Source organism: Sus scrofa, chromosome 9 (genome assembly GCF_054392235.1).
Source record: "Sus scrofa isolate SSC_HxYL_T2T_F1_AM1 chromosome 9, Sscrofa_HxYL_maternal_Yorkshire_Landrace_v2.0, whole genome shotgun sequence".
In the NCBI taxonomy this organism is placed as follows: Eukaryota; Metazoa; Chordata; class Mammalia; order Artiodactyla; family Suidae; genus Sus; species Sus scrofa.
Window position 1 is genome coordinate 138258892 of NC_139391.1, and position 27405 is coordinate 138286296.

The 27405-nt window shown below is 47.2% G+C and overlaps 1 long non-coding RNA gene across 2 annotated transcripts in view; it reads left to right on the plus strand.

Annotated features, from left to right (window-relative positions):
* The window catches only part of LOC102159171 (uncharacterized), a 134991-nt gene that overhangs the window by 57092 nt on the left and 50494 nt on the right, over nucleotides 1-27405 (plus strand). Inside the window, exon 3 of one of the 2 annotated variants that reach the window (XR_014816873.1) lies at nucleotides 16660-16754. The exons of the other annotated variant lie outside the window; for it this stretch is intronic. This is a non-coding gene — a long non-coding RNA (uncharacterized LOC102159171). The remainder of the gene's footprint in view (nucleotides 1-16659; nucleotides 16755-27405) is intronic. 2 annotated transcript variants of the gene reach the window in all.

A 27405-nucleotide genomic window follows, 5' to 3' on the forward strand; every position in this document is an offset into this window, starting at 1 on the left:
AAAAAGGAAGATTCTCACCATTCTTGTTTCCATTGTACCTTGCGGGTCGGGAGACTGACAATAAAAGAATTTTTGCCTTCTGCTGGCTTGCTGTCAGAGGTCCCCTGCAGCCTCAGAGTGAGCCGTGTCTAGACAGTAGAGTTAATCCTATTCGGGTCATCATCTGTGGGGAAAGAAAAAGATTCTCTCTGCCCTTCTAGGTTCTTTTGCCTGGTCTAATAATTGTATGGAGATAAGACAGATTAACAGGAGAAAAACAAATTTACTTATGTATGTACAGGAGCCCCATACAAATGTGAGACCCACAGGCAGGCAGACAATTGAGTGACTATGCCATTCTGAGCTAGGAAGGAGGTGGGGGGGCTGAGGCTTCTAAGGGGAGGTCGTCACTTTACAGGACGATGGGAAAAGTAAATGTTTGGTAAACAATGCCTGCCAGGCCAGAAGGAGACGATGGGACACAGAGAGGAATTTGATGTCCAGGCCCTGCCTAGCTTCCCCCCAACCCCAGTTTATCACAGGAAGCTCCTATTCTTTGTTTTTATCTTTGGGGATAACTCTCTTCCTGGACCAGGACCCCTATCTAAATTCTTTTGGGCAGTTAAGGAAGAGCTAAAGAGCTCTTCTGGAATCTTTGGACCTTAACTGCCTTCAGCTCAACTTAATCCACACGCCAAAGTGACACATTTTAGGGAGACTCTTTCTGAATCCTTTCTCTACTAAGTGCCTAGGTAAAACAGAGATAAACAAAAATAACCTTTTCCTGCGAGCAGCTCTCAGTTAATTTGCTCAAACAATGATGCCCCAAGAAAAGAAAATGTTCAGGTTGCCATGGGAGCACTGGGGCGGTGCCCTCCGAGTAAACTGGGGCAAGAGCAAGGAACTTTAAAAAAAAGGTGTTTGGGAGTTCCCGTCGTGGCGCAGTGGTTAACGAATCCGACTAGGAACCATGAGGTTGCGGGTTCGGTCCCTGCCCCTTGCTCAGTGGGTTAACGATCCGGCGTTGCCGTGAGCTGTGGTGTAGGTTGCAGACGCGGCTCGGATCCCACGTTGCTGTGGCTCTGGCGTAGGCCGGTGGCTACAGCTCTGATTGGACCCCTAGCCTGGGAACCTCCATATGCCGCGGGAGCGGCCCAAGAAATAGCAACAACAACAACAACAACAACAAAGACAAAAAATAAATAAATAAATAAATAAAAAAAGGTGTTTGGGAGTTCCTATTGTGGCTCAGCGGAAATGCATCCAACTAGTATCCATAAGGATGCGAGTTCGATCCCTTGCGTCACTCTGTGGGTCGGGGATCCGGGGTTGCCCTGAGCTGTGGTATATGTTCCAGACGGCTCAGATCCCGTGTTGCTGTGGCTGTGGTGTAGGCCGGCAGCTGCAGCCCCAATTCGACCCCTAACCTGGGAACCTCCATATTCCCAGGTTCAGCCCTAAAAAAAAAGTGTTCAGCAGATAATGAGGAAGAGAGAACTGAAGGAAAGTTGCCCTGATGTGCAAGCAGCGATTGTGGCCCCTTCAAGGAAATTTCCAGTGAGTTGGGAAGGTGGGGTGTGAAGCAGGGAGAGCAAGAGCTGGGCAAGAGGGGATCAAGGTCAAGGAGGACTTTAGGCTCTTCTGTGGGCATGTGGGTAGGGTGGGTAGGGAGGCAGACAGGATGAGAGTCTTTTTTTTTTTTTTTTTTTGCTTTTTACAGCCGCATCTGCGGCATGTGGAGGTTCCCAGGCCAGGGGTTGAATCAGAGCTACAGCTGCTGGCCTGTGCCACAGCCACAGCAACACCAGATCCGAGCTGTGTCTGCAGCCTACACCACAGCTCACGGCAACGCCTGGATCCTTAGCCCACTGAGCGAGGCCAGGGATTGAACCCGCAACCTCATGGTTCCTAGTCGGATTCGTTTCCACTGTGCCGCAATGGGAACTCTGGGATGAGAGTCTTTAAACAAGGAGAACTAATAACTTTGCTGAGAGAAATGATTGGGAATGTGGTAGACATCCTGGTTAACATAATGGTTAGAAGGAAAAGTCTCCGGGTGAAGGAGGGGGTGTCAGGAACGATGTATGTGCTTTCAGTTTTCAAGGACTATCATATACTTATAACAACACGTATTCCTTCCTCTCTGCCGCAGGAATAGGTAATTCATTGCTCCACCTATGAGAATATGTGTTCTAGAACAGTTCTCCTAAGTTCTTATCTCAGTTCCACTACCTATTAGCTATGTGACCTTGACCTCTCGGTATCTCAGTCTCTTCACCTGTCAAGTGAAAATAATAATAGTATCTACCTTATTGAGTTGCTGGGAAGCCTACACGAATTTGCAGGGTTCTTTGAGCCCTGCCTGGTGCTTAGGTGCCTACTGTTATTAGGTATGGCTTATCTTCTGAAGGGGACAGAAGGTGCCACCCTCAAATATACTTCCTTGGCATATGGATTGAGTTAAAAGGTGATTGAGAATCAGCAGATTCAGGAAAAGCTCTGACAAAGAGGGTGCAAATTTTCCTTTTACAAAGGAAATTGGCGTTTGCAGAGAGGTCTCTCTTGCCCATCCCAGGAAGAAGAGGACTCAACAATTCTTCTTTTTAAAAATATAGTTGATTTACAATGTTGCAGTTCTCCTTTTTTTAAAAAAAATAGTTGATTTACAATGTTGCAATTCTTTTTTTTTTTTAAAAAGAGCTGATTTACAAAGCTGTGCCAGTCTCTGCTGTACAGCAAAGTGATTCAGTCATACACATAGATACAGTTTTTTTTTTGAAAAAAGATTATTTTCCACATGGTCTAACCCAGGAGATTCTTATCATCAATGTAAATCTGCATAACAAATCTTACTCAATCACACTTTACTAATCAACAAGTTTATGTACTTTCTCTGGTCGCCTTCCTATAACTGGTCTTCCCATCTCCCCTTTGACCCCAAAGCCCCAAACCCTTTTTTCCTTCGCTTAGCCTAAGAAAGGTGCGTAGGCTCCAATTTGAACCATCCCTTTAAGTTACTCACAGCTGGATGCTCCGCTGTGTCCATGAGCAATGCACCTGTTAATAACCTCTTTGTTTCTCTCTGGTTAACTTGGCTTTGACCAGTCTCATGTACAGGGTCCCTGCTGGAGAACTGAAAATGGATAGAGGAAAAACAGATTTTTCTCCCCTATACTCCTCATCACTGTTCTATCTCCGAGGGAGAAAGGCCAGCGGGCTGGAATCTGAAGTTAGAAGCAGTACCCTTCCATCACTAACCGTGTGACTTGCCCTGCGTAACCTCCAGCAGCTCCAGTTTTCCTGTTGGAAATGCAAATAATGATAATTCCCACTTCACAGTGTCTTCTGAGGATCAAATGAGATAATGGATGCAAAAACCCTTTATAAATTGTGAATTGTCAAACACCGGCCACTAGATTAATACTCTCTCACCAGTCTTCCCATGACAAGGCCAGGGATAGGTCCCCCTGTTTAACAGAGGAGCTGAAGGCCAAAGGGGCTCAGTAATTTACCACAATTCTTCCGGAAGTCTGGGTCAGGTCTGGCCTGGGACAGGCCCCCGCACTCAGTAATTTCCCTACTGTCCGGTCCAGTGTGCTCTGCGGGCCACCTCCAGGCCCAGCATTCACATGAATAAAGGCAAAATCCTGGGCCCACCCCTTGCTGCCACTTCACGGTTCTAATTGCCTCTTACTTCAGAAATAGGAATAATTAAATAGGAGCTTTATTTTAATAGGCCTCAGGTCAGATGCAGCATTCTGCATCCTTGGTCAATTTTCCTACATTTCTTAGCTAATCTGGGAGAGAGGAAACTGTCCAGAAGCAGTTCATTTGCATCAAAAGCCCTATAATTTGTAAGTAAATGGCATTGCTTTTAAATGCAAAGACAGAGAAGGCTGTCTTTGATTCTTCAAATAACTGCAACCCTTAATGTTCTGGAAATAATCTTTCCTTCTCTTCAATGACACCCACCCCAGGAGGAGCCCCCTTAACCCCTCTTCAAAATACAATCGAGGGCAGCTCTCCTTGCCCATAGGGAGACTTATTCGGAAACAGTCCTTAGTTGGGCAGACACACTGAGATGCTACTAGGCCGGGTGGTGGGACACAAAGATGAAGAGGACACTGCCACAGCCCTTAGGAAGTTGACCATCTCAGGTGGGAGATGAGGCTGCTGCATGTGTGATAGAAGGCGGAATACGGCATTTTGAAGAGGGATGCAAAGTATCCCATGATGTGGTCTGAACACACTTGGGGAATTAGGTAAGTCGTGGAGAGAAGGTTACCCAGTTGAAACGCAAAAGCTGGTGTGATTTCTCTACCAACTCAATTTGCCACTGCCCTCCGAACCCACACTTAAAATCCGGGTCCAGTGGCTTTGCTCAATGTGTGAGTGAAATTTGGCCTCTCTCTGCCAGAGCCAAATTTAAACAGAGAGACAGAGTTTTGGGTAAAGGAGAAAAAAACAGCTTTATTGCTTTGCCAGGCAAAGGCGGGTCACAGCAGGCTCATGCCCTAAAGACAGAGCTCACCGTTGGAAAGAATTTCGAGTTTTATAGTAAAAAGGAGAAAAACAGGTTTTCAGATAGGAATAAGGATTGGGACAAACGTGTATTCTTTATTTTTCTTTTTGTGTCTTTTTGTCTTTTTAGGGCCACACCTGCTGCATGCAAATGGAGGTTCCCAGGCTAGGGGTCCAATTGGAGCCATAGCCACCGGCCTACACCAGAGCTACAGCAGTGTGGGAGCCAAGCCTGTGACCTACACCACAGCTCATGGCAACACCTGATCCTTAACCTACTGAGAGAGGCCAGGGATCGAACTTGCGTCCTCATGGAGGCTAGTCGGGTTCATTGACTACTGGGCCATGACGGGAACTCCAGTATTCTTCTTTCTTTGGGGAAATCTTAGTCGTCAAAGCTGGAGTCAGGAGATCTCTGCAGAGGGGGTTGTACACGTGGAAGGTTTTTCTAGGAAGAAGGCTGGGGTGGGGGACCTGATAGCAAAAGAAAATAAGGCTTATTTTTAGGCCAGGGTGTCTTTTTCCTGGGGGAAAGGGAAAGACAAGGGTTTCATCACATTTACTGCCTCTTCTTCCTCTGGGGGGATGGAGAGGGGCCACGTCACGGGTTACCTTATTGGTACTGACCAGAAAATCCCAAGCTGGTTGATTAAGATTCCCAGTCTGGTGAAGGTCTAAACTGCAGTTAGGTTAGGTATTAACTCCAGGTTTTGTGTCATGGGTTTCAGCACAAGTGATGCCATTTTGGGCCTGGGCCTTTTCTCTTTGATACCGTCTAAAGTGAATTGGAGAGTTCCCATTGTGGCTCAGTGGGTTACGAATCCAGCAAGTATCCATGAGGATGCGGGCGCGGTCCCTGGCCTTGCTCCGTGGGCTAAGGATCGGCATTGCCATGAGCTGTGGTGTAGTGCCGAGACCAGCTCAGCAGGTTGGGGCTGGAGAAAGGGTGCTGTGAAATCTAAGGGAAAAAGTTAACATAAAACAAGACAAGAGACATTTATCTTAAGTAAAGGTGGGAACCGGGGACTCAAGGTCCCAGGGACCAAGAGCACAGCCTCAAGAAACCACACTGCTTTTATTGTGCTCTTGAGGATTACAAGAGTGAGGAGGGGGTTGTAGGTTCAGGATAAAGGTTTTTTTAAGTTATTTAAAAAGTCACGTAGCCGGTTGCCGATTAAGCTTTCATTCTGACCTTTAGGCATTTAACAATCATTAGCATGGAGGAAGCTTGGCGTCAACTATCTATGCACAGCATCTAGAGAATCACCACTGTGCTGCTGCAGATGGTGTGGCTAGGTGTGCACCTCGGTTCTCCTTGCTAACGCATATCCTGCTAACAACCTCTCATAAACCTCTCAGGGCCATGAGGCTCCTTTCTTTTATTCTTAAGACGACATATCATGCTGTGCCCATCTGCGCAGGTCCGGTGTGCCTACACCAACACATTAGGTCCTCATTCAGCTGACCCTATGAATAGCTTATGCCTAGGTCTCTGTGCGTAAGCTTAAGTCATTCACCAGCACTGCGACTGTTTTTCAAACAGGAAGATGGGGTAAAGTGAAGCAGGACAAGATGGAGTTTTCAGCAAAGAGGCTAAGAAAATATTGTAGAAACATGTCTCTTGACAGTGTAGGTCACAGATATGGCTTGGATCTGGCGTGGTTGTGGCTGTGCTGTAGGCCAGCAGCTGCAGCTCTGATTTGCCCCCTAGCCTGGGAACTTCCATATGCTGTAGGTGTGGCCCTAAAATGCACGCGCGCGCGCACACACACACACACACACACAAAATGAACTGGTGCCTCGTATTAACTAGCTCCAGCCTCTTTTCTAGCCTTTGTTCTGTACACTCTGTGCCTGAATTCCTTCTCACTCTGGGCAGACCCCTGAAGGCTGAGGAGAGATGGTTCAGTGGGGGATTAGAACTTGCAGTGGGTTGGAATCCAGCCTCTGACCCCAGCCAGCTGTGTAACTTTGGAAAGGCTATTAAACACCTGAACCTCACCCTCCTCATCTGTAAAATGATCGTAATAATTATCACTTTAAATTATTAAATGAAATTATCACTTTATTTATTTATTTTTGTCTTCTTTTAGGGCCGCCCTGGGTGGCATGTGGAGGTTCCCAGGCTAGGGGTCTAATCAGAGTTGTAGCTGCTGGCCTACGCCAGAGCCACAGCAACACGGGATCAAGCCTCATCTGCAACCTACACCACTGCTCATGACAACGCTGGATCCTTAACCCACTGACCAAGGCCAGGGATCGAACCCACAACCTCATGGTTCCTAGTCGGATTCGTTAACCACTGCGCCACAATAGGAACTCCTGAAATTATCACTTTTAAATTTCTCTCCTCAAGTTGGATAGAAAGCCATTAGAAATTGCTTAATAAAGAAGTTTGTTTTCCTTATGACTATGAATTCTTAATTTTATTGGGTGTATCGGTGGGTCTATAGGAATATTTTTTTCCCGGTACTTGGGATTTAGTAGATGATAAATAAATGCTTCCCAGAGAATGCATTCTCTGCTTCATCTCTAAACGTTTGTCTCTGCTTCTGCTCCCCTTTGGAATATCTGCACCTTAATTCCTCTCTCCCCCATCCCATAACTTTGTTAATTACTGTTAATTATTTGAAAAGCTGTCCTGCCCCCGACTCCCAGGCTAGACAGCTCTAGCTGTGGAGTTGAAAAAATAAGGGTAAGAAGACATGTTTTTTTCTGGAATGGCCTGTCATTGATTATATCATGCTTCAGAAATAATCCCTGCCTCTCCTGGCAGAGGCAGCGGCAGAGGCAGTTCTTCCTTCCTGCATTGACGGCCAGCTGACCACGTGACTTGCTTTGCCAGTAAAATGTGCGCAGCAGGTCGCAGGTCATTTCCAAGGAGACTTAAGAGCCATTGTGTGAATTCGCATGATCTTTTCCCCCTTTGCGACCCCACCAGACATGCTCTTCCATCTGCAGTGATCCTGGTTAGAGAGCATAGAGCAGAACCATAAGGGACCCACAGTGCATGTGTGTGAGTGAGAAATAAGCCTTTGAGGCTGTAAGCTCCTGAGGTTTGGGGGCTGTTGCTACTTGAACTTATCCTGACTGATGCAGCAAGTTATCTGGCTTTTCTTCCTCTGAGGTGCTGCCCAGCCCTTCTCTCCGCTTCTGGGGATTGCGTGAAATCCATGCCTGAATATTTGCCAAGTCTCAAGCCACAGTCCTCCCCAGCCTGCCGGCACCTCACACTCAAAGTGCATGGAGCCAAACTCACTATGTGCCCTCCCCTCTCCAGATCTACTGCTTCTCCCACCATCCCTTCCTGTATCCACGGACCAACCCGGGGAATCTTAAAAGTCGCTGGAGCTGTTCTCAAACCTATCATCCCATGGCAGGTTAGGCTCAACACTTCTAACGTGTCTCTCACTACTGTTTGCTCCTTTTAAAGCTCCTAACCACTATTACGGCCTTACCATTTGTCACTTGAGTGCCTGCAGGAGCTCGGCAGCTAGACTCCCTGCCTTTTGTCTCTTTCCTGATCAATCTGTCAATTCTTACATTTTGAGGGCCTGGGGTAACAATGTGTGTGGAAATCTGAACACTAAATGTCTAAATATTTAAAACATAAATCAAGATTTAAAACATACTAAACAGAATAATCTCTGGTTTCCTGTACTTTTTTCTGCTCTGCTGCATCTGGGGTCTCGGCTGGAAGACTTGACGTTGGGGAGCTGCCATCACCTCCTCCCGTGGGGAGGGGCTGATGCTGGCTGTTGGCTGAGATCTGCACAGGGGCCGAAGGCTGAAACACACCAGAGACCTCGGCATGGACCTGGCCTTCCTCCAATCCTGGTGGCCGGATTCCATGGGTGAGGAAACGTAAGGAAAGAAAGATGGAGATGGAGACGGTTAGAGATCAAGACAGATAGAAAGAGAAGGAAATGGCAAGCAAATTTGGACAAATCTGTCTCTCCTGGCTTGTGTCTTTTTGACATGACATTATCTCACCACACTTTTCCATACTAGCTGGGGAACCAATTGCAAGGTCTCCTGGCCATGGCACTGAGTGTCGCAAATCAGGATGGATCCTTGTCTGCTTGCCTGAAACAGCCCTCATCTTTCCAGGGTGTATTGGGTGAAAGTTGTGTTAAGAGCGGGTCATTGGCCCTGCAGCTTTGCTCTTGAATGGAGGACTGTGTGATGTGTCGACAGCACCGTGCCCTCCAACATCATATTATGTAAATTCTTCTCCATCATAAGAAGGTGATTCGACACAGCTTAATGTGATGTGACTATAGAACATCAAAGAAAAAGATGGGAGGGTTTCCTGCCAGCCTCCTCTTCCCAAAAGGGAAGACGTTCCCAGATGCGTTGTCCTAAACAGCCTGAGAGCCCAGGGCATCTCTCCTGGTGACTAAGAGCCATTTGTATGCAGCATCTCATTTACTGCTTACTCCACAGTCTTGTGGGATAAGCGTGGCTATCACTCACCTTTTACTGATGAGACAGTGAGGACTCAAAGAGTCTAAGTTAATTTCCTAGAATCACGTGGCTGTTAGGATGTAGAGCTGGAAAGTCTGGAGAAACAAGAGAAAGAGCCAATGCCTGAGCTCAGACACTCAGGTTGCCTGATACTGAACTAGCTGGGATCAAGGGCTCCCCCTTCTACGGAGGGTGGGGTGTGACAAAACTTAGCTTCCCACAGATCCTGAGGGCCCTAAGCACCGCAGCCATCAGGCACCTGTGGCTTTCAGTGTCCCCTTAACAGTCAGCACCTAAGCTTAGACCATTAGACACTTGAGCTCCAAATGTGTATCTCCCAATATGAAGCTGCTCCCACGCTCTCCCCACAAAACGATGAGCAGAGGGAGATGGTGGGCGTCTCTGCTGGGGTTCAGCTGCCCTCTGGCCCCTTCTTCGGCCACAAGACGTAGAGAGAAGGCCCCCCGTGTGCATCTAATGAAGTTCTGCCCGAGAATCCCCTCACCCTGATGAGCTTGCTGGTGTTGCTGGAACCCTTGTTCCACAAAGACAAATCCAGATCTTCTTCTTCTTTTTTTTTTTTCAATGGTTGCACCTGTAGCACATTGAAGTTCCCGAGCCAGGGGTCAAATTGGAGCTGCAGCTGCAGACCTACACCACGGCCCTGGCAACACTAGATCCAGGCTGCATCTGCAACCTACACCACAGCTTTTGGCAATGCCGGATAGATACTTAACCCACTGAGCCACAACGGGAACTCCTTGAATCCAGGTCTTCCACTGGGCATCCCCTGCTCTCTGTATTGTTTGAGGCCTTGCATTTCACGTAGACTTGTTCACATTCAATTTTAATATTAGCTGATTACCCATGTAGTCTCATGGAATCCAGACGGCTCCAGCATGAAATCCTATATCACAAGGAAATTTGTGCTTTCAGATTTGCATCCTAAGGCAATGCTTGCAGATAAATAGAAATAAACTCATTTTTTTTTCTTTAATGACAGGTTGTTCTCTATTGACAATTGTTTTTCTAAATATAGGTAGAGTTATGCTCACAAGACCAGGGTAGATGTTGCTTTGGATCTGAAGAATACATTGATCCCTAGCTGAAAGCTCTTCTAAGATCAAGTCCTAACAGGGAAAGGTAGCTCCCTTGGCTATCAGAGAATGGTGTTGCCATGTTAATTTGGGCAAAAGGCATCATTTTGAAAGGACGCAGACGAACGGACATAATGTTGATCCAGAAGTTGAAATTAGGATCTATGGGACTGCTTGGAAAGTGAATGGACTGCCTCAAAGCAAAGTAAATTTCTTTTCTTAGGGGAATTCAGATGGGTGATGATTTGGCGAGGTTACAGTGGAATGAACAGAAGAGTTGGATGGGGGCAGTAATTATAAATAATAATAATAATAGTAAACAATGAGTAATTTTTAAAAATGAGAATTGCAACATTCATTTTAGGTTCTCTCTCTCTCTCTTTTAAAATTTTTAAATTTTTTGCCACACAGGAAGCGGGTGGAAGTTCCTGGGCCAGGGACTGAACCTGCACCACACAGCAGAGACCAGAGCCACAGCCATGAGAATAGAGGAGCCCTAACCCGCGAGGCCATCGAGACTCCCAGTAATTTTTTTTTTTTTTGAAACAGTCTAGGCCTTGGAGGGTGGAGGGTGCTCAAGACTTTATTACTTAGTCCTTGGAATAATCTCATGAAGCAAGTATTAGTATCCACGTTTTGAGGATGAGAACACTGGTAAGGCAGTTTAATGCTATGTTCAAGCTTAAACGTCGCAGAAATAGGTTTAAGTTCAGGTCTTCTTGATTCTAAAGGCACTTGCTGTTAACAAGTAGTCTTGGAAGTCAACAATATTCTTTTAAAGCCATGCTCTGACCCTTGCTAAGCTTTTGACTTTTTTTTTTCCCTCGCACTCACGGCATATGGAAGTTCCTGGCCCCAGGGATGGGGTCTGAGCTGCAGCTGTGAACTGTGCCCCAGCTGCGGCAGCGCTGAACCCTTAACCCTTTGTGCTGGGCTGGGGGTTGCCCTGGCAGCACTGCAGAGACAAGCGAGATCATGAACCCCCTTCATCACAGCAGAAAGTCCTAAACTTTTGACTTCTTGGCTTAACGTGCATAGAGTAAGTTCCGCTTCCTCTGGAGGTTCAGAGCCCTCGCCTGGTGCATCGTTACGTTGGAGGTTATTTTCCTACGACTTTCTCCTCGGAGTGGACCCCGCCTCTCTACTGGCAGACAGTGATCAGCAAAGGCAGGCCTCCTCGTGGACAGAGGGCTGGGGCTTCCTGCTGAGAGTAATGAGCTGCTGTCCCGTGAAGCGGGGCTGCAGGACGGGGCTCCTCCAGGCCACCGGAGCTGCCGGAAGCGCCTCTGGAGTAGTGAGAGTAGCTTCTCTGGAGAAGAATTTTCCAGTGGGTATCCATGGCACCATTGGGTCAGCGGGGTGCCAAGATGCTGATTCCATCAGTCGCCAAGGCAGGAGGGAGGCCCTGGTATGGCCAGAGCCCGGACCCAGAAAGCCAAATGGTCTTTGGTCACAAACAGCCTCTCTGGTTTCCCTGCTGTTACACAAACACTATTTTGTACACGTGCCTTCATGCGAAAGGGTGGGGAGACCCTGTTTAGAGCAGACCGCGGGGGGCCATTTCCTCCTAGGAGGAAATCACTGATTTTTATTTCTTCATTTTGGCCACACCTGTGGCCTATGGAAGTTCCTGGGCCAGGAATCAAACCCATGCCACAGCATCAATCCAAGCCACTGCAGTTACAACCCTAGAACCTTAACCTGCTGCACCGTAGGAGAATTCCAGAAATCACTGAATTTTAGGGACAGGAAAACTGAAAACACAAAAACAAAAAAACTCAAAGGAAAATAAAGAGCATGTGTACCGTCAAGGGGAGGGGGCTGGTGTGAAGGCCATGGGGCCTTCAGTCCTCTTACAACAAAGCAGGACCTGCGCCTATGCCTTCTCAGCAAGGGGGAGATGAGTGATTGAAATACCGGAGTTTCGCATGCTATTCTTACTAATGAGCCCTCTTAGCTACAACCCCAAAAATGCCACTGGATGTCAAGAAAAGATTCATAATGACACTTAAGTTTGCAAAGAATCCCATTTTGAAACCGCAGCCATAACACATTACCCGTGTCGTGCTGAGCTCATATTTAATTCTGACAAAGGACAAATACGAGGTGGTGAGAACTTGCTGTTTTTTCCGCCGCTGCGAAAAAGGAGATGTGTCGGGCCATATTGTTTTTGACGTGGCGCCTCAATTAGGCCTTAAAGAAGAGGGAGGACACGCTTGATGAAATGGGAGACGCTACACGGATCCGGGGGGGATTCAGCTGCTAGGTTTGAGGTTTAAGTTTGATGTTCTCCCACCAGGGACCCACCAGTCACAATAATTACATTGCTGTCTTCTCATAATATGATTTATTTAGATGTTGCTTTATGAATTAATTCCCTCTAATTGCCGCTCCTCTCACTGTAAATCAAGGTTTCTTGCTTTCTGTAGTACCACGAACATTATCCTACAGTGCGGTAATTAGTCCAATTAGGAAGCAAGGCAGATGTGGAAAACCAATTAGTTTCAGGAATATGTCTGTGCCTCTGTGTCCCAAGCACTATTCAATTGAAATTTAATAGCAACTTAATAAAACATTGTTTTATTCATAAACCATCTCCTTCTTCCAAACTCCCATTTGTTTGTTTATCTGTTCGTTTCTAAAGGAGCCAACGCCAACTCGCTTCACGCGTGGCCAGTCTCTCTCCAAGCAGAGAAGATTAGTTTCTCCCCGAGGTTGAAGTGAAGGGCTCCTTGTTTGGAGAGGGAGGCGGAGGCCCGTGGTTTGGGGAGGCCTGCGTTTCGGCGTCCTCATCCTCTTAGTCTCAGATGCAACCATTATCTGAGCCAGGGACTCAAACCAGGAGACATCATGCCTGCATTTCACACACACACACACGTACGTACACACTGACACACACGGAAACATCCGTGTGTGTGCATAAATACAGATACGTTCACACATACACATATACAGATACACCCATACACAGGAACATACACACAAACACACATGTATACACGTACACGCAGATACACACACACAGATATGTGTACACTACACACACAAACGTATACGTGTACACACACATGCACATATATAGATACACACGTACACATGCGCACACAGAAACACACACATGTATACATGTACACAATGCACATATGCAGGTACACAATACATGCATGTACTCACACGTGTATACCCATGCACATTCACACAGAAACATACCCATATGCATATAATGTAGATGCACACGTACATACACATATGCAGATACACAATACGTATGCTCATATACACACGTACACACACATGTATCTACACAGACACATACATATCTGCAATACACACTTATATGCACACACACACACACGCATACGTACACACAGAAACATGCCTAGAAATACACATACACACAGGTACACATACACATGCAAACACACACACATACATGTACACACATGCTTCTAGCCACTGCCCTTGAAAGGAATCTTGTTCCCAATCCCCTTTCTGAATCTAGTGATCTCAGTCTCCCTAGGCTTTTGCTGCCTTAGTCTGGGCATGATTCAAGGGACATCCTACTTCCTGAGGTTTACCCCATTGGGCAACTGGAGTAAAATAAATTTTGAATCCCATGTGTCCAAAAGGAAATCGATTCTTCAATCTTTCTACGTATCAACCCACGAGTCACCGACAAGGCAAAATGGTTTCACGTGCAAACAGCTTGTGCTCTAACCTGAGACAAATTGCTGGAGATGACAGCACTCAGTCCCAGGCATGGACAAACCATCTCACCAAGGGTCGAAAGAAGAAGATACCTTGTAGCAACTCACAGAGTGAGGAAAAACTCATGTTTCCCCAGAGGGTCAAGGGCTGGCTGATGCGCCCGGAAACAGCAGCTCAGTTCCCTCTGGCCAGGGGTAGGCGGGAGGAGCCTGCTGCCTTTTGTCTGAATGCGGAACCTAGACGGTGAGAAAGGGGCCTCAGGAATTCAAAGACCCTTCTACACAGGGTATGTGCTGGAAGAACTTGAAAGCCAGAGGAGGGAGCTGGCTTCTCTCCCCAGCGGCTGAGTTCGCATCAGCTCCAGCTCACCGCACAGCCACGTTCTTTGCACAGCCTTCTGCTGCTTCCCTTATGGAAACACATCTTTAGTTTCCAGGACATCTATGTACAAGAGTTATTAAAAATATCTATCACAAAACAATCACCGTAACTGAAAAATCCCTATTCACCGCTCGATCTGATAGGTCAATGACCGAACTTTTGATTTATGTAAGTCGTTGTCATGGCACGGTGGCTGCAGTGATGTGCTTCATTCGTCTCCCTCATCATTATGTGGTTGATTCGCTCTCTGTCCCGAAAGCAAGACCTTAATAATAACCAGCAAGGGGAATGCAGTTAGCAAGGTGTGGCGTTAGCATGTGCACTTAGCCGTGCGCAGGTGTGTGTGTGCGGAAGGTGCCGATGATGAGGCTTTCAGGGCAGGAGCAAAATAAATTCATCTTTTGGGACTGGCGACTGGCCTCCTTCCGGCTGGGCCCAGGAGAGGGAGGGGGCCTGGGGAAGTTCTGTTTAGATGCTCAGACAGTCCACCAGGGCCCTGGGTACAAGCTGCAGTGTTGGGGGTGGGCAGGGACCAGGCAAGAGGGAACAGTGTGGGGGGAAAGCAGAGAAAGGCTTGTGATCAATCTGTGGTGGATCTCAGAAGATGGTCGCCCTCACGACCTGAGAGATGAGCTGGTTCATTCCAGCTCTGCAGGAAGTCGTTATTGCTCTTCTGATTGCATCTCTCCCTCGGGGGCCTTTGTGACAGTGCTCAGGTTACAAACATCCTGCCACTCCGGAGTGGATGATGCATCAACCTAAGCTGGTGGAGGGGGGTTGACATCAAAGCTGGAGGAGCAGAAAGGCTCTCCTGGCCTTTCTCCCGGTACAGGCACTTTGGGGAGGCTGGGTCAGGTGAAATAGGCAAGTGTCAATCAAGTCAATATAATTTTGTCAAAGTCAGACTCTAGGAAAGCCTGCTGTCGTGTAGAGGGTTAAGAACCACTGCAGAGGCTTGGGTTCAGTCTCTAGCCGGGGAATATCCATAGGCCATGGGTGTGTCCATAAAAAAAAAAAAAAAAGACTCTCTTTCTGACAATTCAATACAATTTAATTCATCAAGATACTTACTGAAGAATATCTGACAGTTAAAATGATCATTGATCATATAAATAAGCATGTACTGTACGGGGGTGTATGGATCATTTAAAGAAGAATCGCATATGCTTCCTGGCCTCAGAGTTTACAGTCTACTCAGCCATGCGCAAATGGTATGGTCCAGATGCCTGTAAGACAAAGCAGTAGGTAATGAGTGAGGCAGGAAGGATCCAAGCATGGGGGCTCCAAGAGGAAGGGGGAGGGGGTCCGAGGAAGCCTCATGAAGATCAGTCTGGGAGCTGTGTTTGAGGAACGGGGGGGGTTTGGGGCAAGCAGAGGTGTGGACCCTGCAGGTGGGAGGAAGAGCAGGTGGCCATGAAGTGGCAGGAGGGAGTGGTCACTGTCAGGGGTAGCGGGCATGCAGTGGGTCTAGGACAATGCCGGGAGTGGGCTGGGAAGGCGAGATCTGCCCTGAATCTGGTGGGCAATGGACTCAGCCCGGGTGTCGACCATATTCTTGGGACTTTTTCCAACACGCTTTTTTTCCGAGACCACTTACTTCCTTGCTCTGCTCGGTTATGGTGTTGGAAAATGAAATGCACACATCTTTGCCAGTGTCAATGAATTCTGTGCTCTCATGAGTCTTCAAGCACATGCTTCTTACAGAATTGTCTGCAGTGGCAATATTGTATATTCACGTTGTAAACTGTCATAAGGTAAGTTTTGTAATAACAGAGCAGCATAATTTTTCTTTGTTATTAACGTGTGTGTGTGTGACGGGGGAGGTGTTGGATAATAAAAATTGCAGTCATGTAGGTTTTTCCCAGGGGACTTCATGGGTCCACCTTTCCCAGTAGTCTCTTACTTGGAGGGAACTGGGAGCCAGGACAAAAGCTCAAAGCCTCTTCTGAGCCTTCCCTGCCCCCCACCCTCCCCCCAGCATTGATTGTGGGAAGTACTGCCTTCAGGGCATCTGCTTTCCCAAGCAATCGATGCAACAACACGAGTGAGGAATGAGTAACAGCAACTGTTTAGCATCCATTCTTCCTTGTAATTAATATCACGTGGCTGCACGAACAGCCTAGAGCTGGCTGGTAGAGAAATGCTCATTCAGGGAAACCAAGCGACAAACAAACAAACATGGAAAGGCGTGCTGGCACATAATTCTTGCAAAATGTGAAACGAGAAAGGGCTTGCTTCAAAGCTGTCTGTAACCGAATTACCACTGGGGGTTTATGTTTGGTCTTTTTTCTTTTCCTCTGAAAAATCAGCTCATATATTTTCTTGCAACCAAGACAAGCACTCTCTTAATTGTTCCATTAAAAGAGGTGTTGAAATGTTACTAATTGTCAAACGCGATTAAGTGTAGCAACATGTCACAGGTAAATTAACGGGGAAGCCAGGTGCTTGGGAAGGGGGGGTGGCACAGCCTTCACGCTGATGGAATGCTCATTACCCTTTTCTGTAGGTGACTCCAGCTTACCTAAGGCAGAACTGTATGCATCACACCGGCCCCCTGATTACAGCTTTTAAGGGTTTCTGACTCATCAGTGGCCATTTGCAGTGAGTAGTTTTTAGCTTTTCTGTCTCTAAAAGCTTGATGGTGATGTTATGAGCAGAGAGAGCTGGTAACTTAAAAAGGAAAAGTCAGTTGTTACCTTTGAGTAACCCAGAGAAAAGGAAGAGTGTTTTCAGAGAATCTCAAAGCCCCCATTGAAATTGCAGACAGAGGCATCCACCAGGAGAGAGGTGCCTTGCGGATGCTGTGCCCTTGTCCTAGTAGGTCGTTTGATTCACTTATTTATTCACATCACAAGCGTTTCCATGTTCTATACGCAGTGAGACAGGTAGACGTATCACACAGGACCCTGAGACCCCTTCTTTCCCCTTTAACCCTTTCTTTGCGGTCAGGCAGATCCACTTTCCACTGGATCATAAGCTCTTTGAAGGTAGGGTCCTGATCCTATTTTGACGTTGTGTCTCCAACATCGACAGCAGTGCCTGGCACCTACGAAGAATGCAATAAGCATTTAATGAACCAACAACAAGAATGCAGCACGTTGGGAGGGGGAATTGCTGTGGAGGAAGAGGGTACGCTTGGCTGGGAATCTGTACTTGCCGAGGCCTTTGAAGACTAGCCAGACACTGAAGAGACCAAGTTCCAGAATGGTCAGAGCTGGAGGTGGAAAATCGAATGTCATTTCTGAAGAAGGGATAGCTGGACTGTGGCCTGGGATCTGGTCCTGATGGAGGCAGAGTGAGAGGCCCCCAGCCTGGCTGGGTGCTCATGGCGCAGGTGGAAGGAGCTGTGAGGGGAGGGAGGATGCAGACCCCTCTGTTACCGGCCATCCTGGTGCCAGGCCCCAAGAGGGCTGGGAAAGCAGTAGAAAACCCCATCTTCCAGCCTGGCTGGGCCTTTCTGGACGGGGACACAGCCACAGGAGCACGGCAGTGGGAGGGCCTGTGTGGTTTTTTCCTAATACCAACAACCAGTTCTCTGACTTCATCTGGGTGTCCAGCAGTCCAATTCAATTCAGACAGGAACTATCTAAAGTTAGCATAGACCCCACCCCACAAGACTGTCCCACTTCAGACACCAGTCACAAGTGGGGTACTCAGGTTACCCACACTTCTGCCCAGCTGATTACAAATTAGAAGATTCCCACCAAATGTAATTAGATAGAGGCACTATGGAGAATAGCATGGAGGGTCCTTAAAAAACTAAAAATAGAGCTACCATATAATCCAGCAATCCCACTCCTGGGCATATATATGGAGGAAACCATAGTTTGAAAAGATACATGGACCCCAGTGTTCATAGCAGCACTATTCACAATAACTAAGACATGGAAACAATCTGAATGCCCATCAACAGATGAATGGATAAAGACGTGGTATATATACACAACGGAATACTACGCAACCATAAAAAAAGAATGAAATAATGTCATTTGCAGTAGCATGGGTGGACCTACAGATTATCATACCAAGTGAAGTAAACCAAAGACAAATATCATATGATATCACTTATACGTGGAATCTAAAAAAAAAAAAGATGCAAATAAACTGATTTACAGAGCTGAAATAGACCCACAGACAGAAAGCAAACATATAGTTACCAAAGGGGAAAGGAGGGAGGGATAAATTGGAGTTTGGGGTTAACATATACACACTACTGTTTGCGGGGAGTTCCCGTCGTGGCGCAGTGGTTAACGAATCCGACTAGGAACCATGAGGTCGCGGGTTCGGTCCCTGCCCTTGCTCAGTGGGTTAACGATCCGGCGTTGCCGTGAGCTGTGGTGTAGATTGCAGACGCGGCTCGGATCCCGCGTTGCTGTGGCTCTGGCGTAGGCCGGTGGCTACAGCTTCGATTCAACCCCTAGCCTGGGAACCTCCATATGCCGCGGAAGCGGCCCAAGAGATAGCAACAACAACAACAACAACAAAAAAGACAAAAAGACACACTACTGTTTGCAAAACAGATAAACAGTAGGGACCTGCTGCGCAGAACTGGGAACTCCTCTCAGTATTTTGTAATAACCTTTATTGGGGATAAATCTGAAAAAGAATATATATATATATATATATATATATATATATATATATATATATATATAACTGAATCACTGTGCTGTACACCTAAGAGCAACACGACATGGCAAATCAACCGTTATTCCAATTAAAAAAAAAGAAGCTTCCCACCACCCTCTCCTCCGGTTTGATAATTTACTAGAACAACTCAGAGAACTCAGGAAGGAGCTTTATTTCCTGTGACTGAATGAATAATTGTAAAAAACGTGCACACAGGGAGCTCTCTCCACATGGAACTGTGACAAGAGGGCTGGGCTGGGTCTTTTCCTCCTGTCCTGGTATCACTCTGACTCCACCTTTTCATACTTCTGAGGAAAGGAATTTGGGGATGCGGCTCACAGTTTCCCTCCTTGTCACCCTATTTATTGGCAATGGCCCCTTAGGACTCCTGCTCAGCTTTCATGGAAAACAGCATGTCTCAGGTTGCTACACAGGGAGATCAAGGCAGGACGCTGAGAGGCAAGACTGGGGTCCATGTCTTTATTAAGGGTTCGTGGGTGGGGTGCTTTGGGATTCCTGGGCTAGGGCTGGACTGGTCAATCCAAACCAAAAGAGTAGGGTTTTTGTAAGCCCCACAAAGCGGGGCGGGGGGGTGTTCCTTATCTAGAGAGTGAATAAGACGTACAAGTGCTGGGAGGCAGGCGAGACTGTTCATCCCAAGGGCTGTTGAGAAAGTCCTATTAATATTACAATATCACAATATCAGGAACCTACGTTTGCTTATGACCCTGTGGGCTACTGCTGAGGGCACGTGCTTGCACAAGACGGCTCGTGTCGACTTAGGATAACTGCGGGTCACTTGGCCAAACCAAACAGATGCCAAGGCGGCAACACCATGGAGCAGCTTAGCTAAGCACTTGACCGTAGGAGGTGGGCAAGTGCAAAAGCCCTGGCAGGAGGAGGGCGCAGTGGCCAAAAGCTAAGGAATAGGGCTAGAGTTATGCCACCAAGTAAGCCACCAAGGGTAGCAATGGCACTAGCTGAAGGTGGGGTGATCCTGGTGGATGGTGGAGGAAGAGGGACGTAGGATGTTGGTGGCATTCTAAAGCCATCTGCGCGTGGTGGGGGCTGTGCAGTTCATCCACCAGGCTTCTTCTCAGTGTCTTCCAAAAGAAGGGCTCACTAGACTCCAGGAGGAACTTCTTCTAGAACTTATGTGAAAAAGTGGACCCAAGCCGCATAAGGGGTGGGCTGTGCTGTGCTGTGCTGCCCAGATCCCCCTTCGGGAAGAGAGAGTTTATTCCACCAGTTGCTGAAGATGACCCTCGGCTGCTGGCTCTTTGGGAGGGATTGTCTCAACTTGAGAAAACTGCCTCCTCCAAGGTCGTGCCTCCTTCTGGAGAAATGCCACAGGCAATGACTTATCACTGTAAGTGCGTAACACTCAACCCATTCACCTCCAGTCAGGATAACTCTGAAGGGTCATCCCAGCTCCACAACTTTCTGGGAAGTGCCTGAGGTCTTTGTTGGACCTGCATCACATCTCAGCTTCTCCCTCTGCCCAGTCCTGTTTTTGTCCTTTCTATTTTGCAGGTATTGATCCCAGGAACAATCCTTTTTTTTTCTTTTTCTTTTTTGTCTTTCTAGGGCTGCACCCGCGGCATATGGAGGTTCCCAGGCTAGAGGTCTAATCAGAGCTGTAGACACTGGCCTACACCACAGCCACAGCAATGCCAGATCCTTAACCCACTGAGCAAGGCTAGGGGTCGAACCCGCAACCTCATGGTTCTTGGATTTGTCTCTGCTGCGCCACAACGGGAACTCTCCCAGGAGCAATCCTTAAATGACATCCATGTCTCCTTATCTGGTTGTGGAGAAACCCTACTGAAATACCTGTATTTTTAATTTTTCTTTTTATGGTATATAGAGATTCTCAGGCCAGGGGTTGAATCGGAGCTGCAGCTGCTGGCCTATGCCACAGTCACATCTGTGACTTGCAGCCACATGTGTGGCATATGGAAGCTCTCAGGCTAGGGAACGAATAGGAGCTACAGCTGTTGGCCGATGCCCCAGCACAGGATTTGAATCAAGCCTTTGACCTACACCACAGCTCATGACAATGCCGAATCCTTAACTCACTGAGCGAGGCCAGGGACTGAATCTGCTTCCTCATGGATACTAGTCAGGTTTGTTACCAATGAGCCACTATGAGAACTCCCTCAATGGCATAATTTATTGTGTGGCTAACCCTGTGTTTTCAGGCCTTGCTGGAGACACCCTCACTCTGGACGCTTCCCTGACTCACCTTTCTCTCCTGCTCTCTGTCTGTAGAATGTGGGTGCTGCACCCCCTTCCTCTACTCTTCTGTAGCCCCATTCTTTGCCTCAGCTGCATTGGAACCCTGTGACCTGTTTATGAGTCTGAGGGTCTCCCTCCATGGTGGACCCTGGAGAGTGAGGATGGGACCACAGCCTTCTCTGCTTTTCTCACCCCAAGGCTTGCTCCTCATAGGCTCTCCGTCGGAGATGGAGGCAGAATGAAACGCACTTGGGTTCTCCTGCCATGGCAGCCAGCACAGTGAGTTGTCATCGCGGCCTAGCTACTCTTGGCTGTGGTCTTGTTTATCCAACTTAAGAAAGCTTCTCGACGTGGTGGAGGCCCTTTTCACTTAAAAGGGACTTTTCTCTTTTTCTCTAGAGGCTGGTACTCCCCGTCTCTCTTCTTTTCTCAGTAGGAACTTGGTAACTCTAACAGACTCCCCGAAACACAGAGCCGAAGAGCCAGGCGCAGCCCCGGGGGAACCGAGAGCAGCAGTCCTTGTCCTCAGTTGTTCTGTGTCTCTTCTCTGAGTTCCTTCCTGTTCCCTCTGCCCTTTCAGGCTCTTCATAAGCTCAGCTCGAGGAAAAGGACTGATTTAACCACTTACAGCTCGTTGTGACTTGAGGTCAATAGGCAGCCTTTTTCTGGAGAATTTGCGTTTTGGGGCCTCATTTGTGATTCGGGAACAAAAGACTCCATGGAAAGTCTAATGAGCTCTATCCTGCCCCTTCAGAGTATCCATTATTATTTTTTCAATTTTTTTTTATTAATCAATGAATTTTATTACATTTATAGTTGTACAACAACATTTTATAGCTGTACCTGTGACATAGGGAAACTCCCAGGCCAGGGGTTAAATCCAGTCACAGGTTCTGACCTAGGCAGCTGAGGCAGCTCTGAATCCTTTAACCCACTGCGCTGTGCCCGGGATCAAACCTGCGCCTCCAGAGCAGGTTTGCGGCAGCTCAGTCTGTCTGTCTGTATATCTATCATCTATCCGTCTATCTATCCATCTATCTGTCTATCCATCCAGTTGGAGTATAGTTGAGCCACAGTTAGTTTAGCTAATATAAGCTAAGTCACATTAGCTTCAGGTGACAGGTTACGATTTTCTTTTTTTTTACTTTTTAGGGCCACACTTGGGGCATATGGAGGTTCCCAGGCTAGGGGGTCCAATCAGAGCTACAGCTGCTGACCACACCACAGCCACAGCAACATCAGATCCAAGCTGTGTCTGTGACCCACACCACAGCTCACGGAAAGGCCAAGCCTTAACCTACTGAGTGAGGCCAGGGATCGAACCTGCAACCCCATGGTTCCTAGTCGGACTCATTTCCGCTGCGCCACGATGGGAACTCCCAGGTTAGGTATTTTAATGAGGACATTGTATTCGTTTGCTAGCACTGCCAGAATCAGTACTACCGACAGAGTGGTTTAAACAATAGAAATTTGTTCCTCACGCTTCTGGAGGCTAGAAGTCCAAGACCAAGGCATTGGCGGGCTTGGTTTCCTCAAGGCCGTCTTCTCCCTGAGTCTTCACGTGCCTTCTCTTCTGCGCCCGTGCCCGTCCTGGTCCTCTCTTCTCTAATCATATTGTGTTGGGAGAATACACATCCATCCACACGACCTCCTGTTACGGGAGTTACCTCTGTAAAGGCTCTGTCTCTAGATACAGTCCCACGCCGAGGTACTGGGGTTAGGACTCCACAGTGTGAATTTGGGGGAGCACAATTCAACCCACAACAGTCACCCAGCCGAGTGGATGGCAGCATAGCCCAGGGATTCAATATCCTCTATTAAGAGTCAGGAAGACTGAGGTGAGAAATTTTGACTTTATAATTCCTTGGAAGTGTTATTTAATTTTTTGGAACCTTAGTTGCTTCCTCCGTTAAATGGAAATAAAAATCATTACTGTGGCTCCGAGGAAACAAATCCAACTAGTATCCATGAGGATACAGGTTCGATCTCTGTATTCTCACTCAGTGGGTTAAGGATCCGGTGTTGCCGTGAGCTGTGGTGTAGGTTTCAGATGCAGCTCAGAGCTGGCATTGCTGAGACTGTGATGTAGGCCGGCAGCTACAGCTCCGATTCTACCCCTAGGGTGGGAACTTCCATATGAAACAGGTGCCACCCTAAAAAGACACACACACACACACACACACACAAGTCATTACGGCGCTAGCCCTATTCAGTGAGGTGATGTATGCAGCACAGACTGAAAGGACAGGTAAATGCTAGACAACTGCCCGTGCTAGCAGCTGTTGTGGCTTCTGTTGATATCATTGTTCCTGGTGTTATTACCACTTTCTTTTTCTAAAAAATGGGGCTAAGAAAATGCCCACTTAGAGTTGTTGTGAGAATGGCATGCAATGACGCATGGCCAAAAGCTTGTACTGCGCCTGCCACAGAGCAAGAGCTCAGAAAAAGGGAGCTGTGCCATCGCCTTCATGGGACAAGAGCCCAGTTTTCCAGGCGCTATGTCTTCCTTTTATCTCACTGAATAGGATCTGATGTAGCCAAACTGTGTCTATATTTAATAAAATGCAAATTTCCTCGTCAGGGAAGTTTTAACCAGAAAATCCACCGATTTTATGCAGGAGCTCATATTTTAGTTATTAAGACCTGGAATGATATTTTAGTTATTGAAACACAGGAGAATGCACACCTTATAAAATGATTCAGCTAAAGGGAGGTGGGATCTGTGTTTTGAATAAATAGTAAAGAAGAGCTCAGGTTCAAGGTGGGTGATTAATCGTTTGATACCTTGTCAGCCTTTGACAAGTTCTCCCTCTATTTTTTTTTTTTTAAATGCTTCTCACCATGTCTTGTGTAATTAAGAAATGGTGCTGGGTTCTTGTCATCCACCATTAAGGACTAGTCATAGATAGTTTCATAACATCTGCTTCTTGCAACCTTCTAATTATCCATAAAAATCTGGCAGAAGGACTTGACAGTTTATTCAGAAAGCAGAATCTGAATACAAAATAGGACGCTTTGCTTCTCGATGCAGAGTGCTGTAGAACAGGTCCTCTCTAACCTCTTATTTTGCATGCAGCTCTGTTGCCCGCACAAATCAGATCTAGGTGCATGTCTCCTCCATAAAGACTCAATTTTGAAAAGCATCTTTTGACAAAATGAATGTGGGTCAGGAATATGTTAATGGCGCTGTGTCAGAATCTGCTGTCAGTCGCTGCCCTAATATTCTCTTTGCAATCCAGCCAGATGCTGTTACTTCTGTTATTTCCCTGCCCTCATCTCAGGCTTTGAGCTGTCTCTGCCTGATAGGAAGCAGAGGGACTCTTGAGTCCAGACACTTGCCTCTAGCAAGGTCAGCTCTTAGCCTCCAGTTGCTCGTTTCCAGTAGTGAGTGTGTTTCTTGCCCACAAACCTGTCTGGATTTCCAACTCAATGTGGGAAATGCCTCTTCCTGAATCCCTCCTTTCTGTGTGTTTGGTCTTTGGAGCTACTGCTGATTGTTGGTCACCATGTCTTCCCTCTGCTCACGTGTCCCTCCAACATCCATTTGGACCAGTGGGTGATTTGCCCTTTGGAATGCACAGAGGGCTCTCTGCCCATTGGGTTTTAGACTCCTAGTTTGTTGAGGCCTCTGGGTTTTTTGTGTTTCTAATCTCCTCTGGCTGTGACCTCACAGTCTTGCCTCAGCTCTCCTGGTCCTGCTGTCTTTCATTCTCTGTGTCCTACTACCAGTGAGAAGTAAAATAATAATAATAATACTAATACTATTCCTATTTCTCATTAACTGAGTGCTTTTTGTACTGCAATGACCTTCAGAGATGAGGAACATGATTTGCTTTGTAATTTTTTTTTTGTCCGATAAAGGGCAGATAGTTTTATTAAACCTGCAGACCCTGGATTGGAACCCAAGTCTGTCCTGCTTCAGCCTGAGTTCTTGGCACCCAGTCAGTGACCTCATGAGGCAGCACATTACAGCTCAGAACTGTCACTTCTCTGTGGTATTCACTCCTCCAGTAAACACTGAGAAAGTAGCTAAATGTAACATTTTACAAATATATATGAGATTAAATATTTAATTTTTGAATTTTATCAGCTCTGTGGTTCCCATTTTACAAAAAACTAAATGGAGGCATGGGGTTTCGGTGTGTTGAAAAGTCCACATGTCAGCAAGGGAGCAGAAGGTTCTTAGCAAGGCACTAGAGTGGCTTTTTGAAAGTAGCCCTCCTCTGTGTATGAGGTGGGGTGAGGAGGAAGTCAGTTCAAGGTCTGGTCCAGAATCTTGATCTCTGGTACATTACCTGACTTCTCTCTCCCTTCATCTTAAAAATTGCTAAGTTTAGCTTTGAGTTTTCTGGCAGCCAAAGTCGACTCATGGCTCCCAGTTCCAGAGGAGTGGTCACAAAACAAGATAACTGAGGTTTCGCCCCATCATAGTTCCTGGTTCACAAAGATTTTATTCATAGTAATCCACCTTATCCACTAGGCATTGGGGATACTCTTACTCAACTGATGTGATGTCTCTGAGTTGGGATCGCCTGAGCCAGTCTCATGTCCAGAAAAGATCCCACCTTCCTCATCACATGTCAGAATCTGAGCTGCCATGAGAAGCCCCGACCACCATCCTGCCCTCTGCGACTCTTGCATCTCCCTGGAGTGGCAAAGATTCCAGGGACTTGAAAGAAAAACCAGAGGCAAATGAGCAAAGGAAAGCTGAGATGTGGGTCTTGGCCCTGTGCTGAACCGAGAGGCGTGGGGTGGGGAGGCTTGGCTTTGAATCTCGAGCCCTCTAGTTCTTGGCTGTCCAGTGTGGAAGCCTGCCCCAGGCAGTGTCACCTGGAAGCTAGTTAATAAAGGTGCACCCTCTCAGGCCCCACCGCACACCTGCTGGAGCATTTTGACAAGATTCCCAGGTGACTTGTGTGCACATTCAAGTCAAAGGAGCACTGCTGGCTTATGAATCCATAGCAATATTTAACATTCACCTCCAAAGGGCGACACATGTTATACAGAGGCCCTTTGGAGGGGCCCGGGAGACTTGCTGCTGTCACTGAGAAAGGAAGGACTCTGGACCTAAGTGCTGTAGATATAATGCAATTCGGGTAAAAGGCAGAGCCAAGGGGGCTGGGGCTTTGGGCGAGGATATTCCTTTGGGTTGCTGCGCTATGTGCCACAATGGCGTGGTACTGAAACATAAGTCATGTGGTTCAGTTACAGACAGGGACACTGTTCCAGCCTCTCCTTAGAAAGCAAATGGTCTGGGGTAAGGTGATGCGACAAAGGGAAACCGTTCTGTAAACCTTTCTGCTTTTCCTGTGGTCTCTTTGTCCCGCTGCAGAGAGAACCTCCTGGTGCTGGCACCTACCAGGTAAGGGGTCTCTAGCCAGGACCCTCTACCTTGAGAGGCCCTGGGCGCTCTGGGAGTGGGTGGTGATTGGAGAGCCAGGTGGCTGGTGGGGCTGAGTGGTATAATAGCCCTGTGTCCATCTCTGAAAACCCTTGGGGCACGAGCTCCAGCTGGGGGCATAGCATGCCCGCTGTCAGAGCTGCAAGCTCTTTAATGGGACTTTGAGTCCAGGCGTCAGAATGAAGGTGCGCTTCAAACTTTAGCCTCTGGCTTCAGGATACTGAGCTCAGAGCTATTGCTGCCCCCTTGGTGATGACCTGTTTGCTATTTCTCAATTTCTTTCTTGATTCATTTCTTAAACGTTCTACTTTTTTTGGGAGCTCAAAAAAATTTTTTTTATTAGCTCTTCACCAGTTTTTATCTTTTCAAAATTTTAAAAATTAAAGTATAGTTGATTTACAGTGTTCCGCCAATTTCTGCTGTACAGAAAAGTGACCCAGTCATATATACATATATATTCTTTTTCTCATGTTATCTTCCATCATGTTCTATCATAAGTGATTGGATACAGTTCCTGGCACTATGGAGCAGGGCCTCATTGCTTATCATTCTAAATGTAATAGTTTGCATCTACTAACCCCAGACTCCCCATCCATCCCACCCCCTCCCCGTCCCCTTGGCAACCACAAGTCTGATCTCCATGTGTGTGAGTCTGTTTCTGTTCTGTAGGTATGTTCATTTGTACCATATTTGTTTGTTTATTTATTTAGCCATTTCTTGGGCTGCTCTTGCGGCATACGGAGGTTCCCAGGCTAGGGGTCAAATCGGAGCTGTAGCCACTGGCCTTTGCCAGAGCCACAGCAACGTGGGATCCGAGCCACGTCTGTGACCTACACCACAGCTCACAGCAATGCCGGATCCTTAACCCACGGAGCAAGGCCAGGGATTGAACCCGCAACCTCATAGTTCCTAGTCGGATTCGTTAACCACTGCGCCACGACGGGAACTCCTTTTTGTACCATATTTAGATTCCACATAGAAGTG